We start from the raw sequence: 15,367 nt of genomic DNA on the forward strand, positions 1-15,367 counted from the left end.
CAAGGTCCCAGACTGGGGGGGGGTGCCGGGGTCCCAGGCGGGGGGGGGGGTGCCCAGGGTCCCAGACTCGGGGGGGGCTGCTCAGGGTCCCAGGCGGGGGGGGGGGTGCCCAGGGTCCCAGGCGGGAGTCAATGCCAGACACTAGGGGTCGCTATTTTGCAACCCTTCCCCCTTCAGCATCCTTCCTGCCCCCCCCCCCCGCGCCGGTGCCTGGGGGGGGCCCTGCCCTCGCTGTCCGGGGGGGGCCTCGGGGCGGAGCGAGGGGGAAGCCTCCGCCGGCTCCTTTCGCCGCTGCCGCTGTCACCTGCTCCGCCCCCCCGGGCCGGCCCGCCCCATCGATGCAGCGTGTGAAGCCAGGCGGGCACCGGAGCCTGCAGCCCCCCCGCCCCGCGCTGCAGCATGGCCTGGTGAGGAGCCGCCTCTCGGGGTCGGCGGGGGGGCTCCGGGCGCCCCCCCCGCGGGATGGGGCTGCGGGGACGGGCCGAGATGCGGGGCGGGGGGATGGGCTGGTCACTGCGGAGCCGCCCGGGAGGGGGAGACGCTGCAGGAGAGCGCGGGGGGGGGGGGGGGGCACAAATCCCTTGCTGCCCGGATCGGCAGGTCGCATCGAAACCCCCCCCCCGCGATCCCCAGCTCCCAAGCCGGCCCCCCCCCCGCCCCCTCCCCCCCCCCCCCCGCGATTCCCAGCTCCCCAAGCCGGCCCCCCCCCCGCGATTCCCAGCTCCCAAGCCGCCCCCCCCGCGATTCCCAGCCCCCAAGCCGGCCCCCCCCGCGATTCCCAGCTCCCAAGCCGCCCCCCCCCCGCGATTCCCAGCTCCCCAAGCCGGCCCCCCCCCCGCGATCCCCAGCTCCCCAAGCCGGCCCCCCCCGCGATCCCCAGCTCCCAAGCCGCCCCTCCCCCGCGATCCCCAGCTCCCCAAGCCGGCCCCCCCCCCCCGCGATTCCCAGCTCCCCAAGCCGGCCCCCCCCCCCGCGATTCCCAGCTCCCCAAGCCGGCCCCCCCCGCGATTCCCAGCTCCCCAAGCCGGCCCCCCCCCCGCGATTCCCAGCTCCCCAAGCCGGCCCCCCCCCCGCGATTCCCAGCTCCCCAAGCCGGCCCCCCCCCCGCGATTCCCAGCTCCCCAAGCCGGCCCCCCCCCCGCGATTCCCAGCTCCCCAAGCCGGCCCCCCCCATGATTCCCAGCCCCCCAAGCCGGCCCCCCCCCCGCGATCCCCAGCTCCCAAGCCGGCCCCCCCGGCGAGGTCCTTCACGCACCCTCCCGCAGCGCCCAGAACTGCGAACCAGCCCTCGGCGTGTCAGGGGCCAAAGATCCGGGGGGGTGCAGAGAAAGGGGGGAGCAGTCCCGCTCGCTGCAGCACAAAAGCCCCTGCAGTGTGGGGGGCTGGATTCAGGCTGACACCCCAGGGCAAGCGGAGAGCGGGCAGAGGGCAGGAGTCCTGCCGGGAAAGACCCAGGAGGCGCAGAGCAAGGAAGGCAGCGAGGGGGGCCTGGGGGACGTGGGGCACATGAATGGCTGGAGAGGGTGGGTGGATGGAGATACAGGGCGATTCCATGGGTGGGTGGGAGCGCAGGCGGGGGAGCGATGGAGGTGACGGGTGGGCCGATGGGGGGATCAGGGTATATGGGGCAGATGGAGGGCTGGAGATATAGGGGCGATTCCATGGGTGGGTGGGAGCGCAGGCGGGGGAGCGATGGAGGTGACGGGTGGGCCGATGGGGGGATCAGGGTATATGGGGCAGATGGAGGGCTGGAGATATAGGGGCGATTCCATGGGCGGATGGGAGCGCAGGCGGGGGAGCGATGGAGGTGACGGGTGGGCCGATGGGGGGATCAGGGTATATGGGCAGATGGAGGGCTGGAGATATAGGGGCGATTCCATGGGTGGGTGGGAGCGCAGGCGGGGGAGCGATGGAGGTGACGGGTGGGCGGATGGACGGATCAGGGTATATGGGGCAGATGGAGGGCTGGAGATATAGGGGCGATTCCATGGGCGGATGGGAGCGCAGGCGGGGGAGCGATGGAGGTGACGGGTGGGCGGATGGAGGGATCAGGGTATATGGGGCAGATGGAGGGCTGGAGATATAGGGGCGATTCCATGGGCGGATGGGAGCGCAGGCGGGGGAGCGATGGAGGTGACGGGTGGGCGGATGGAGGGATCAGGGTATATGGGGCAGATGGAGGGCTGGAGATATAGGGGCGATTCCATGGGCGGATGGGAGCGCAGGCGGGGGAGCGATGGAGGTGACGGGTGGGCCGATGGGGGGATCAGGGTATATGGGGCAGATGGAGGGCTGGAGATATAGGGGCGATTCCATGGGCGGATGGGAGCGCAGGCGGGGGAGCGATGGAGGTGACGGGTGGGCGGATGGAGGGATCAGGGTATATGGGGCAGATGGAGGGCTGGAGATATAGGGGCGATTCCATGGGCGGATGGGAGCGCAGGCGGGGGAGCGATGGAGGTGACGGGTGGGCGGATGGAGGGATCAGGGTATATGGGGCAGATGGAGGGCTGGAGATATAGGGGCGATTCCATGGGCGGATGGGAGCGCAGGCGGGGGAGCGATGGAGGTGACGGGTGGGCCGATGGGGGGACAGATGGATGTTTGGAGGTGTACACTAGTGCAGGGGCTGTATGATTGGACAGATGGATAGTGTGTGGGGTTGCTGGGGAGAATGGATGGATGGGTGTATGGATGGAAGTATGGTCGTGCACGGGTGGATGGCTGGAGAGTGGATATTTGAATGGATGGAGCTACGAGGGGTCGATGGGTGGACGGATGGAAGTAAAAGGGGTGGATGGGTGAAGGTACAAGGGTGGATGGGTGAAGGTATGGGGGGTGGATGGGTGAAGGTACAAGGGTGGATGGTTGGATGGATGGAGGTACAGGGGTATGTGTGGGTGGAGGTACAGGGGGTGGCTGTGTGGATGGATGGAGGTACAGGGGTGTGTGTGGGTGGAGGTACAGGGGGTGGCTGTGTGGATGGATGGAGGTACAGGGGGTGGATGGGTGAAGGTATGGGGGGGTGGATGGGTGAAGGTACAAGGGTGGATGGTTGGATGGATGGAGGTAGAGGGGTGTGTGTGGGTGGAGGTACAGGGGGTGGCTGTGTGGATGGATGGAGGTACAGGGGGTGGATGGGTGAAGGTACAAGGGTGGATGGTTGGATGGATAGAGGTACAGGGGTGTGTGTGGGTGCAGGTACAGGGGGTGGCTGTGTGGATGGATGGAGGTACAGGGGTGTGTGTGGGTGGAGGTACAGGGGGTGGCTGTGTGGATGGATGGAGGTACAGGTGGTGGATGGATTGATGGATGGATGGATGCACGGAGGAAAGGGTGTGGATGGGGTGGATGGGTGGAGGTACAGCGGTGGGTGGGTGATGGATGGAGGTCTAGGGGGGTGCATGGTTGGATGGATGGAGGTACAGGGGGTGGATGGGTGAAGATATGGGGGTGGATGGATGGAGGTATAGCGGGTGGATTGGGGTTGGATGGAGATACAAGGGGTGGATGGGTGGATGGACAGAGGCACAGTGGGTGGCTGTGTGGATGGATGGAGGTACAGGGGGCGGATCTGTGGAAGTACGGGTGTGGATGGGTGGATGGATGGTGATGTAGGGGGTGGATGGTTGATGGGTGGAGGTTTGGGGGGTGAGTGGGTGGTTGGATAGAGGTACAGGGGGTGGATGGAGGTACGGGGTGGATGGGTGATGGATGGAGGTACGGGGGTGGATGGGTGGATGGATGGAGGTACGGGGTGGATGGGTGATGGATGTGGGTACGGGGTTAGATGGGTGGATGGATGCAGGTACGGGGGTGGATGGGTGATGGATGTGGGTACGGGGGGTAGATGGGTGGATGGATGGGGGTACAGGGGGTAGATGGGTGGATGGATGGAGGTACGGGGGTGGATGGGTGATGGATGGAGGTACGGGGTGGATGGGTGATGGATGCGGGTACAGGGGGTAGATGGGTGGATGGATGGAGGTACGGGGGTGGATGGGTGGATGGATGGAGGTACGGGGTGGATGGGTGATGGATGGGGGTACGGGGGTGGATGGGTGGATGGATGGAGGTAGGGGGTGGATGGGTGATGGATGTGGGTACGGGGGGTAGATGGGTGGATGGATGGAGGTACGGGGTGGATGGGTGATGGATGGGGGTACGGGGGGTAGATGGGTGGATGGATGGAGGTACGGGGGTGGATGGGTGGATGGATGGAGGTACGGGGTGGATGGGTGATGGATGGAGGTACGGGGGTGGATGGGTGGATGGATGGAGGTACGGGGGTGGATGGGTGATGGATGGAGGTACGGGGTGGATGGGTGATGGATGGGGGTACGGGGGTGGATGGGTGGATGGATGGAGGTACGTGATGGATGGGGGTACGGGGGGTAGATGGGTGGATGGATGGAGGTACGGGGGTGGATGGGTGATGGATGTATGTATGGGTGTTGATGTGTCGATGGGTGGAGGTACGGGGGTGGATGGGTGATGGATGGGGGCATGGGGGTAGATGGGTGGATGGATGGAGGTACTGGGATGAATGGCTGGAGGAATGGAGGGTGGATGGATGGCGGTATGGGGGTTCAATGGGTGATGGGTGGAGGTACCGGGGGTGGATGGATGAAGGCACGGGGGATGGATGGAGGTATGGGTGGATCGGTGGATGGATTAGGGTATGGAGGGATGGATGTAGGTCGTTGGGTGGATGGGCGGTGGTGGTGGGGTTGGGTGGGTGGGTGGATGGATGGAGGTACGGGGGTTGGAAGGATGGATGGATGCAGGTATGAGTGTGGATGGGTGATGGATGGAGGTACAGGGGGTGGATGAATGGAGGTAGATGGGTAGATGTATGGAGGTATGGGGTGAATGGGTGGATGGATGGAGGTACGGGAGTGGATGGATGGAGGTACGGGGGTTCAGCGGGTAATGGGTGGAGGTACTGCTGGGTGGTTGTGTGGATGGATGGAGGTACAGGGGGTGGATGGGTGGATGTATGGAGGTATGGGGTGAATGGATGGAGGAACGGGGGAGGATGGAAGTACGGGGGTGAATGAGTGGATGGATGGAGGTACGGGAGTGGATGGATGGAGGTACGGGGGTGGATGGATGGAGTTACGGGAGTGGATGGATGGAGGTACGGGAGTGGATGGATGGAGGTATGGGAGTGGATGGATGGAGGTACGGGAGTGGATGGATGGAGGTATGGGAGTGGATGGATGGAGGTATGGGAGTGGATGGATGGAGGTACGGGAGTGGATGGATGGAGGTACGGGAGTGGATGGATGGAGTTACGGGAGTGGATGGATGGAGGAACGGGGGAGGATGGAGGTACGGGGGTGAATGAGTGGATGGATGGAGTTACGGGGGTGGATGGATGGAGGTATGGGAGTGGATGGATGGAGGTACGGGAGTGGATGGATGGAGGTATGGGAGTGGATGGATGGAGTTACGGGAGTGGATGGATGGAGGTATGGGGTGAATGGATGGAGGAACGGGGGAGGATGGAGGTACGGGGGTGAATGAGTGGATGGATGGAGTTACGGGAGTGGATGGATGGAGGTATGGGAGTGGATGGATGGAGGTACGGGAGTGGATGGATGGAGGTATGGGAGTGGATGGATGGAGGTACGGGGGTAGATGGGTGGATGCATGGATGCACGGAGGGAATGAGGTGGATGGATGGGTGGAGGTACGGGGGTGGATGGGTGGATGCATGGATGCACGGAGGGAATGGGGTGGATGGATGGGTGGAGGTACGGGGGTGGATGGGTGGACTGGTGGAGGTATGGCTATGAATGGGTGTTGGGTAGAAGTATGGGGCTAGATGGGTCAATGGGTGGAGGCACAGGGGGTGGATGGATGAAGGCACGGGGGGACGGACAGGGAGGTGGATGGATGGTAGTGTAGGGTTTGGATCAGTGCATGGATGGAGGTACGGGGGGATGGATAGATGGATGGATGCATGGAGGAAAGGGCGTTGATGGATGGAGGTTCGGGGTGGATGGGTGAATGGGGGTACAGGGGTTGGATGGGTGGATGGGTGGAGGTACAGGGAGTGGGTGGATGGATGGATTCCAGTATGGGTGTGAATGGGTTAATGGATGGAGGTGTGGGGGTGGATAGGTGCATGAAGATAGAAGGGGTGGATGGATAAAGGTTCGGAGGGTGGATGGGTGGGTCGACGGATCGAGGTACGGGGGTGGATGGATGGACGGATGGGGTACTTGGGTAGATGGGTGCATGGATGGGGATAGGGGGGTGGATGGACGGATGGAGGTACGGGCGGAGGGAAGGATGGGCGGAGGGATGGACGGATCGACAGAGGGACGGACGGAAGGATGGAGGGACAAGTGGAGGGACAGTTGGACGGAGGGAGAGAGGAATGGAGGGAGGGACGGATGGATGGAGGGAGGGATGTACGGATGGACTGAGGGACAGGCGGAGTGACGGACAGACGGGCGGAGGGACGGAGGGAGGGATGGACAAACGGGTGGAGGAACGGGGCAGAGGGATGGACAGATGGGCAGAGGGACGGGAGGAGGGACGGGCGGAGGGACGGGAAGACGGGCAGACGGGCGGGAGGACGGGCAGACGGCCAGGGGGATGGGCAGACGGGTGGAGGGATGGGCGGAGGGACGGGAAGACGGGCAGACGGGCGGAGGGACGGGAAGACGGGCAGACGGGCGGAGGGACGGGAAGACGGGCAGACGGGCGGAGGGACGGGCAGACGGGCGGAGAGACGGGCAGACGGGCGGAGGGATGGGCGGAGGGACGGGCAGATGGGTGGGGGGACGGGCAGACGGGCGGAGGGATGGGCGGAGGGATGGGCAGACGGGCGGAGGGATGGGCGGAGGGACGGGCAGATGGGTGGAGGGACGGGCAGACGGGCGGAGGGATGGGCGGAGGGATGGGCAGACGGGCGGAGGGATGGACGGAGGGACGGGCAGATGGGCGGAGGGATGGGCAGACGGGCGGAGGGATGGGCGGAGGGACGGGAAGACGGGCAGGGGACGGGAAGACGGGCGGAGGGATGGGGGGAGGGACGGGAAGACGGGCGGAGGGATGGGCAGACGGGCGGAGGGATGGGCGGAGGGACGGGAAGACGGGCGGAGGGACGGGCGGAGGGACGGGAAGACGGCGAGGGGACGGGAAGACGGGCAGACGGGCGGAGGGATGGGGGGAGGGACGGGAAGACGAGCGGGGGGACGGGCAGACGGGCGGAGGGACGGGCGGAGGGACGGGCGGAGGGACGGGCAGACGGGCGGAGGGATGGGCGGAGGGACGGGAAGACGGGCGGAGGGACGGGCAGACGGGCGGAGGGATGGGGGGAGGGACGGGAAGACGGGCGGAGGGATGGGCAGACGGGCGGAGGGATGGGGGGAGGGACGGGAAGACGGGCGGAGGGATGGGCGGAGGGACGGGAAGACGGGCGGAGGGACGGGCGGAGGGACGGGGAGACAGGTGGAGGGACGGGCGGAGGGAAGGGAAGACGGGCGGAGGGACGGGCGGAGGGACGGGAAGACGGGCGGGCGGAGGGACGGGCGGAGGGACGGGAAGACGGGCGGAGGGATGGGCGGAGGGACGGGAAGACGGGCGGAGGGACGGGAAGACGGGCGGAGGGACGGGCGGAGGGACGGGCAGACGGGCGGAGGGACGGGCGGAGGGACGGGAAGAAGGGCGGAGGGACGGGCGGAGGGACAGGAAGACGGGCGGAGGGACGGGCGGAGGGACGGGAAGATGGGTGGGGGGATGCCGGAGGCACAAGTGAACTGTCAGTGGAGTGTTTTGTGGTCGATTCAGGCGCAGGGGGGGCAGTGGGGCGCAGGGTGGGTGGGTGTCAGGTGCCGGGGGGGCAAAGGGGGCAGGGAAGGGGGGAGTCGGGCGCTGGGGGGGGGACAATGGCGGGCGCAGACGGATACGGGAAGGGAGTGTCGGGAGAGTGAGTGCGTAGGGCCACAGGGAAGGGGGGAGTCGGGCGCTGGGGGGCAGAGGGGGCAGGGAAGGGGGGTGTCGGGCGCTGGGGGGGCAGAGGGGGCAGGGAAGGGGGGAGTCGGGCGCTGGGGGGCAGAGGGGGCAGGGAAGGGGGGTGTCGGGCGCTGGGGGGCAGAGGGGGCAGGGAAGGGGGGAGTCGGGCGCTGGGGGGCAGAGGGGGCAGGGAAGGGGGGAGTCGGGCGCTGGGGGGCAGAGGGGGCAGGGAAGGGGGGTGTCGGGCGCTGGGGGGCAGAGGGGGCAGGGAAGGGGGGAGTCGGGCGCTGGGGGGCAGAGGGGGCAGGGAAGGGGGGTGTCGGGCACTGCGGAAGCAGAGGGGGCAGGGAAGGGGGGAGTCGGGCGCTGGGGGGGCAGAGGGGGCAGGGAAGGGGGGAGTCGGGCGCTGGGGGGGCAGAGGGGGCAGGGAAGGGGGGAGTCGGGCGCTGGGAGGCAGAGGGGGCAGGGAAGGGGGGAGTCGGGCGCTGGGGGGCAGAGGGGGCAGGGAAGGGGGGAGTCGGGCGCTGGGAGGCAGAGGGGGCAGGGAAGGGGGGAGTCGGGCGCTGGGGGGGCAGAGGGGGCAGGGAAGGGGGGAGTCGGGCGCTGGGGGGCAGAGGGGGCAGGGAAGTGGGTGTCGGGCGCTGGGGGGGCAGAGGGGGCAGGGAAGGGGGGAGTCGGGTGCTGGGAGGCAGAGGGGGCAGGGAAGGGGGGAGTCGGGCGCTGGGGGGCAGAGGGGGCAGGGAAGGGGGGAGTCGGGCGCTGGGGGGGACGAAGGGGGGCGCAGACGGATACGGGAAGGGAGTGTCAGGGGAGTGAGTGCGTAGGGCCGCAGGGAAGGGGGGTGTCAGGCGCTGGGGGGCAGAGAGAGCAGGGAAGGGGGGAGTCGGGCGCTGGGGGGCAGAGAGAGCAGGGAAGGGGGGAGTCGGGCGCTGGGGGGGGACGAAGGGGGGCGCAGACGGACACGGGAATGGAGTGTCGGAGGAGTGAGTGCGTAGGGCCGCAAGGAAAGGGGGTTGTCGGGCGCTGGGGAGCAGAGGGGGCAGGGAAGGGGGGAGTCGGGCGCTGGGGGGCAGAGGGGGCAGAGAAGGGGGAGTCGGGCGCTGGGGGGCAGAGGGGGCAGGGAAGGGGGGTGTCGGGCACTGCGGAAGCAGAGGGGGCAGGGAAGGGGGGAGTCGGGCGCTGGGGGGGCAGAGGGGGCAGGGAAGGGGGAGTCGGGCGCTGGGGGGGCAGAGGGGGCAGGGAAGGGGGAGTCGGGCGCTGGGAGGCAGAGGGGGCAGGGAAGGGGGGAGTCGGGCGCTGGGGGGCAGAGGGGGCAGGGAAGGGGGGAGTCGGGCGCTGGGAGGCAGAGGGGGCAGGGAAGGGGGGAGTCGGGCGCTGGGGGGGCAGAGGGGGCAGGGAAGGGGGGAGTCGGGCGCTGGGGGGCAGCGGGGGCAGGGAAGGGGGGTGTCGGGCACTGGGGGGGCAGAGGGGGGCAGGGAAGGGGGGAGTTGGGCGCTGGGGGGGCAGAGGGGGCAGGGAAGGGGAAGTCGGGCGCTGGGGGGCAGAGGGGGCAGGGAAGTGGGTGTCGGGCGCTGGGGGGGCAGAGGGGGGCAGGGAAGGGGGGAGTCGGGCGCTGGGGGGCAGAGGGGGCAGGGAAGTGGGTGTCGGGCGCTGGGGGGGCAGAGGGGGCAGGGAAGGGGGGAGTCGGGTGCTGGGAGGCAGAGGGGGCAGGGAAGCGGGGAGTCGGGCGCTGGGGGGCAGAGGGGGCAGGGAAGGGGGGAGTCGGGCGCTGGGGGGACGAAGGGGGGCGCAGACGGATACGGGAAGGGAGTGTCAGGGGAGTGAGTGCGTAGGGCCGCAGGGAAGGGGGGTGTCAGGCGCTGGGGGGCAGAGAGAGCAGGGAAGGGGGGAGTCGGGCGCTGGGGGGCAGAGAGAGCAGGGAAGGGGGGAGTCGGGCGCTGGGGGGGGACGAAGGGGGGCGCAGACGGACACGGGAATGGAGTGTCGGAGGAGTGAGTGCGTAGGGCCGCAAGGAAAGGGGGTTGTCGGGCGCTGGGGAGCAGAGGGGGCAGGGAAGGGGGGAGTCGGGCGCTGGGGGGCAGAGGGGGCAGAGAAGGGGGGAGTCGGGCGCTGTGGGGGGAGGAAGGCGGGCGCAGACGGATACGGGAAGGGAGTGTCAGGGGAGTGAGTGCGTAGGGCCGCAGGGAAGGGGGGTATCGGGCGCTGGGGGGCAGAGGGGGCAGGGAAGGGGGGAGTCGGGCACTGGGGGGCAGAGGGAGCAGAGAAGGGGGTTGTCGGGCACTGGGGGGCAGAGGGGGCAGGGAAGGGGGGAGTCGGGCGCTGGGGGGCAGAGGGGGCAGAGAAGGGGGGTGTCGGGCGCTGGGGGGGGACGAAGGCGGGCGCAGAGGGATAAGGTAAGGGAGTGTCGGGGGAGTGAGTGCGTAGGGCCGCAGGGAAGGGGGGTGTCGGGCGCTGGGGTGCAGAGGGGGCAGGGAAGGGGGTGTCGGGCGCTGGGGGGGCAGAGGGGGCAGGGAAGGGGGGAGTCGGGCGCTGGGGGGGCAGCAGGGCACAGGAAAGGGGGGTGTCGGGCGCTGGGGGGGCAGAGGGGGCAGGGAAGGGGGGAGTCGGGCGCTGGGGGGCAGCGGGGCACAGGAAAGGGGGGTGTCGGGTGCTGGGGGGCAGAGGAGGCAGGGAAGGGGGAGTCGGGCGCTGGGGGGGCAGAGGGGGCAGGGAAGGGGGGTGTCGGGCGCTGGGGGGCAGAGGGGGCAGGGAAGGGTGGAGTCGGGCGCTGGGGGGCAGAGGGGGCAGGGAAGGGGGTGTCGGGCGCTGGGGGGGCAGAGGGGGCAGGGAAGGGGGGAGTCGGGCGCTGGGGGGCAGAGGGGGCAGGGAAGGGGGTGTCGGGCGCTGGGGGGCAGAGGGGGCAGGGAAGGGGGAGTCGGGCGCTGGGGGGCAGAGGGGGCAGGGAAGGGGGGAGTCGGGCGCTGGGGGGCAGAGGGGGCAGGGAAGGGGGGAGTCGGGCGCTGGGGGGCAGAGGGGGCAGGGAAGGGGGGTGTCGGGCGCTGGGGGGGCAGAGGGGGCAGGGAAGGGGGGAGTCGGGCGCTGGGGGGCAGAGGGGGCAGGGAAGGGGGGAGTCGGGCGCTGGGGGGCAGAGGGGGCAGGGAAGGGGGGAGTCGGGCGCTGGGGGGCAGAGGGGGCAGGGAAGGGGGGTGTCGGGCACTGCGGAAGCAGAGGGGGCAGGGAAGGGGGGAGTCGGGCGCTGGGGGGCAGAGGGGGCAGGGAAGGGGGAGTCGGGCGCTGGGGGGCAGAGGGGGCAGGGAAGGGGGGAGTCGGGCGCTGGGAGGCAGAGGGGGCAGGGAAGGGGGAGTCGGGCGCTGGGGGGCAGAGGGGGCAGGGAAGGGGGGAGTCGGGCGCTGGGGGGCAGAGGGGGCAGGGAAGGGGGGAGTTGGGCGCTGGGGGGGCAGAGGGGGCAGGGAAGGGGGGAGTCGGGCGCTGGGGGGGCAGAGGGGGCAGGGAAGGGGGGAGTCGGGCGCTGGGGGGCAGCGGGGGCAGGGAAGGGGGGTGTCGGGCACTGGGGGGGCAGAGGGGGGCAGGGAAGGGGGGAGTTGGGCGCTGGGGGGGCAGAGGGGGCAGGGAAGGGGAAGTCGGGCGCTGGGGGGCAGAGGGGGCAGGGAAGTGGGTGTCGGGCGCTGGGGGGGCAGAGGGGGGCAGGGAAGGGGGAGTCGGGCGCTGGGGGGCAGAGGGGGCAGGGAAGTGGGTGTCGGGCGCTGGGGGGGCAGAGGGGGCAGGGAGGGGGGAGTCGGGTGCTGGGAGGCAGAGGGGGCAGGGAAGGGGGAGTCGGGCGCTGGGGGGCAGAGGGGGCAGGGAAGGGGGGAGTCGGGCGCTGGGGGGACGAAGGGGGGCGCAGACGGATACGGGAAGGGAGTGTCAGGGGAGTGAGTGCGTAGGGCCGCAGGGAAGGGGGGTGTCAGGCGCTGGGGGGCAGAGAGAGCAGGGAAGGGGGGAGTCGGGCGCTGGGGGGCAGAGAGAGCAGGGAAGGGGGAGTCGGGCGCTGGGGGGGGACGAAGGGGGGCGCAGACGGACACGGGAATGGAGTGTCGGAGGAGTGAGTGCGTAGGGCCGCAAGGAAGGGGGGTGTCGGGCACTGGGGGGGCGAGGGGGGCAGGAAGGGGGGAGTTGGGCGCTGGGGGGGCAGAGGGGGCAGGGAAGGGGAAGTCGGGCGCTGGGGGGCAGAGGGGGCAGGGGAAGTGGGTGTCGGCGCTGGGGGGGCAGAGGGGGGCAGGGAAGGGGGGAGTCGGGCGCTGGGGGGCAGAGGGGGCAGGGAAGTGGGTGTCGGGCGCTGGGGGGCAGAGGGGGCAGGGAAGGGGGGAGTCGGGTGCTGGGAGGCAGAGGGGGCAGGGAAGGGGGGAGTCGGGCGCTGGGGGGCAGAGGGGGCAGGGAAGGGGGAGTCGGGCGCTGGGGGGACGAAGGGGGGCGCAGACGGATACGGGAAGGGAGTGTCAGGGGAGTGAGTGCGTAGGGCCGCAGGGAAGGGGGGTGTCAGGCGCTGGGGGGCAGAGAGAGCAGGGAAGGGGGGAGTCGGGCGCTGGGGGGCAGAGAGAGCAGGGAAGGGGGGAGTCGGGCGCTGGGGGGGGACGAAGGGGGGCGCAGACGGACACGGGAATGGAGTGTCGGAGGAGTGAGTGCGTAGGGCCGCAAGGAAAGGGGGTTGTCGGGCGCTGGGGAGCAGAGGGGGCAGGGAAGGGGGAGTCGGGCGCTGGGGGGCAGAGGGGGCAGAGAAGGGGGGAGTCGGGCGCTGTGGGGGGAGGAAGGCGGGCGCAGACGGATACGGGAAGGGAGTGTCAGGGGAGTGAGTGCGTAGGGCCGCAGGGAAGGGGGGTATCGGGCGCTGGGGGGCAGAGGGGGCAGGGAAGGGGGGAGTCGGGCACTGGGGGGCAGAGGGAGCAGAGAAGGGGGTTGTCGGGCACTGGGGGGCAGAGGGGGCAGGGAAGGGGGGAGTCGGGCGCTGGGGGGCAGAGGGGGCAGAGAAGGGGGGTGTCGGGCGCTGGGGGGGACGAAGGCGGGCGCAGAGGATAAGGTAAGGGAGTGTCGGGGGAGTGAGTGCGTAGGGCCGCAGGGAAGGGGGTGTCGGGCGCTGGGGTGCAGAGGGGGCAGGGAAGGGGGGAGTCGGGCGCTGGGGGGCAGAGGGGGCAGGGAAGGGGGGAGTCGGGCGCTGGGGGGGACGAAGGGGGGCGCAGACTGATACGGGAAGGGAGTGTCGGGGGAGTGAGTGCGTAGGGGTGCAGGGAAGGGGGGTGTCGAGCGCTGGGGGGCAGAGGGGGCAGGGAAGGGGGAGTCGGGCGCTGGGGGGGGAGGAAGGCGGGCGCAGACGGATACGGGAAGGGAGTGTCGGGGGAGTGAGTGCGTAGGGCCGCAGGGAAGGGGGGTGTCGGGCGCTGGGGGGCAGAGGGGGCAGGGAAGGGGGGAGTCAGGCACTGGGGGGGGGAGGAAGGCGGGCGCAGACGGATACGGGAAGGGAGTGTCGGGGGAGTGAGTGCGTAGGGCCGCAGGGAAGGGGGGTGTCGGGCGCTGGGGGGCAGAGGGGGCAGGGAAGGGGGGAGTCGGGCGCTGGGGGGCAGAGGGGGCAGGGAAGGAGGGAGTCGGGCACTGGGGGGGGACGAAGGGGGCGCAGACGGATACGGGAAGGGAGTGTCGGGGGAGTGAGTGCCTAGGGCCGCAGGGAAGGGGGAGTCGGGCACTGGGGGGCAGAGGGGGCAGGGAAGGGGGGAGTCGGGCGCTGGGGGGGGACGAAGGCGGGCGCAGACGGATACGGGAAGGGAGTGTCGGGGGAGTGAGTGCGTAGGGCCGCAGGGAAGGGGGGTGTCGGGCGCTGGGGGGCAGAGGGGGCAGGGAAGCGGGGAGTCGGGCGCTGGGGGGCAGAGGGGGCAGGGAAGGAGGGAGTCGGGCACTGGGGGGGACGAAGGCGGGCGCAGATGGATACGGGAAGGGAGTGTTGGGGGAGTGAGTGCGTAGGGCCGCAGGGAAGGGGGGTGTCGGGCGCTGGGGGGCAGAGGGGGCAGGGAAGGGGGGAGTCGGGCGCTGGGGGGCAGAGGGGGCAGGGAAGTGGGGAGTCAGCGCTGGGGGGGGACGAAGGCGGGCGCAGACGGATACGGGAAGGGAGTGTCGGGGGAGTGAGTGCGTAGGGACGCAGGGAAGGGGGGTGTCAGGCGCTGGGGGGCAGAGGGGGCAGGGAAGGGGGGAGTCGGGCGCTGGGGGGCAGAGGGGGCAGGGAAGGGGGGAGTCGGGGCGCTGGGGGGGGACGAAGGCGGGCGCAGACGGATACGGGAAGGGAGTGTCGGGGGAGTGAGTGCGTAGGGCCGCAGGGAAGGGGGGTGTCGGGCGCTGGGGGGCAGAGGGGGCAGGGAAGGGGGGAGTCGGGCGCTGTGGGGCAGAGGGGGCAGGGAAGGGGGGAGTCGGGCGCTGGGGGGGACGAAGGCGGGCGCAGACAGATACGGGAAGGGAGTGTCGGGGGAGTGAGTGCGTAGGGCCGCAGGGAAGGGGGTTGTCGGGCGCTGGGGGGCAGAGGGGGCAGGGAAGGGGGGAGTCGGGCGCTGGGGGGCAGAGGGGGCAGGGAAGGGGTTGTCGAGCGCTGGAGGGTAGCGGGGGCAGGGAAGGGGGAGTCGGGCGCTGGGGGTGGGGGAAGGCGGGCGCAGATGGATACGGGAAGGGAGTGTCGGGGGAGTGAGTGCGTAGGGCCGCAGGGAAGGGGGTGTCGGGCGCTGGGGGGCAGAGGGGGCAGGGAAGGGGGAGTCGGGCGCTGGGGGTGGGGGAAGGCGGGCGCAGATGGATACGGAAAGGGAGTGTCGGGGGAGTGAGTGCGTAGGGCCGCAGGGAAGGGGGGGTGTCGGGCGCTGGGGGGCAGAGGGGGCAGGGAAGGGGGAGTCGGGCGCTGGGGGTGGGGGAAGGCGGGCGCAGATGGATACGGGAAGGGAGTGTCGGGGGAGTGAGTGCGTAGGGCCGCAGGGAAGGGGGTGTCGGGCGCTGGGGGGCAGAGAGAGCAGGGAAGGGGGGAGTCGGGCGCTGGGGGGGGACGAAGGGGGGCGCAGACGGATACGGGAATGGAGTGTCGGGGGAGTGAGTGCGTAGGGCTGCAGGGAAGGGGGGTGTCGGGGGCTGGGGGGCAGAGGGGGCAGGGAAGGGGGGAGTCGGGCGCTGGGGTGCAGAGAGAGCAGGGAAGGGGGCGTCGGGCGCTGGGGGGGGAGGAAGGCGGGCGCAGACGGATACGGGAAGGGAGTGTCAGGGGAGTGAGTGCGTAGGGCCGCAGGGAAGGGGGGTGTCGGGCGCTGGGGGACAGAGGGGGCAGGGAAGGGGGGAGTCGGGCGCTGGGGGGCAGAGGGGGCAGGGAAGGGGGAGTCGGGCGCTGGGGGTGGGGGAAGGCGGG

General features: G+C 70.7%; 1 protein-coding gene across 2 annotated transcripts in view; it reads left to right on the top strand.

Moving 5' to 3' along the window:
• Positions 1 to 224: 224 nt before the first annotated feature.
• The window catches only part of ATP2B3 (ATPase plasma membrane Ca2+ transporting 3), a 78,040-nt gene continuing 62,897 nt past the window's right edge, over positions 225 to 15,367 (top strand). Inside the window, exon 1 of one of the 2 annotated variants that reach the window (XM_089770262.1) lies at positions 225 to 407. The gene's annotated coding sequence lies outside the window, so the exon portion shown is untranslated. The remainder of the gene's footprint in view (positions 408 to 15,367) is intronic. The other variant, XM_089770263.1, reaches the window with a different exon arrangement.

This window comes from Pelodiscus sinensis, chromosome 18 (assembly GCF_052426305.1).
Source record: "Pelodiscus sinensis isolate ZL-2025 chromosome 18, ASM5242630v1, whole genome shotgun sequence".
NCBI classification, from domain to species: domain Eukaryota; kingdom Metazoa; phylum Chordata; order Testudines; family Trionychidae; genus Pelodiscus; species Pelodiscus sinensis.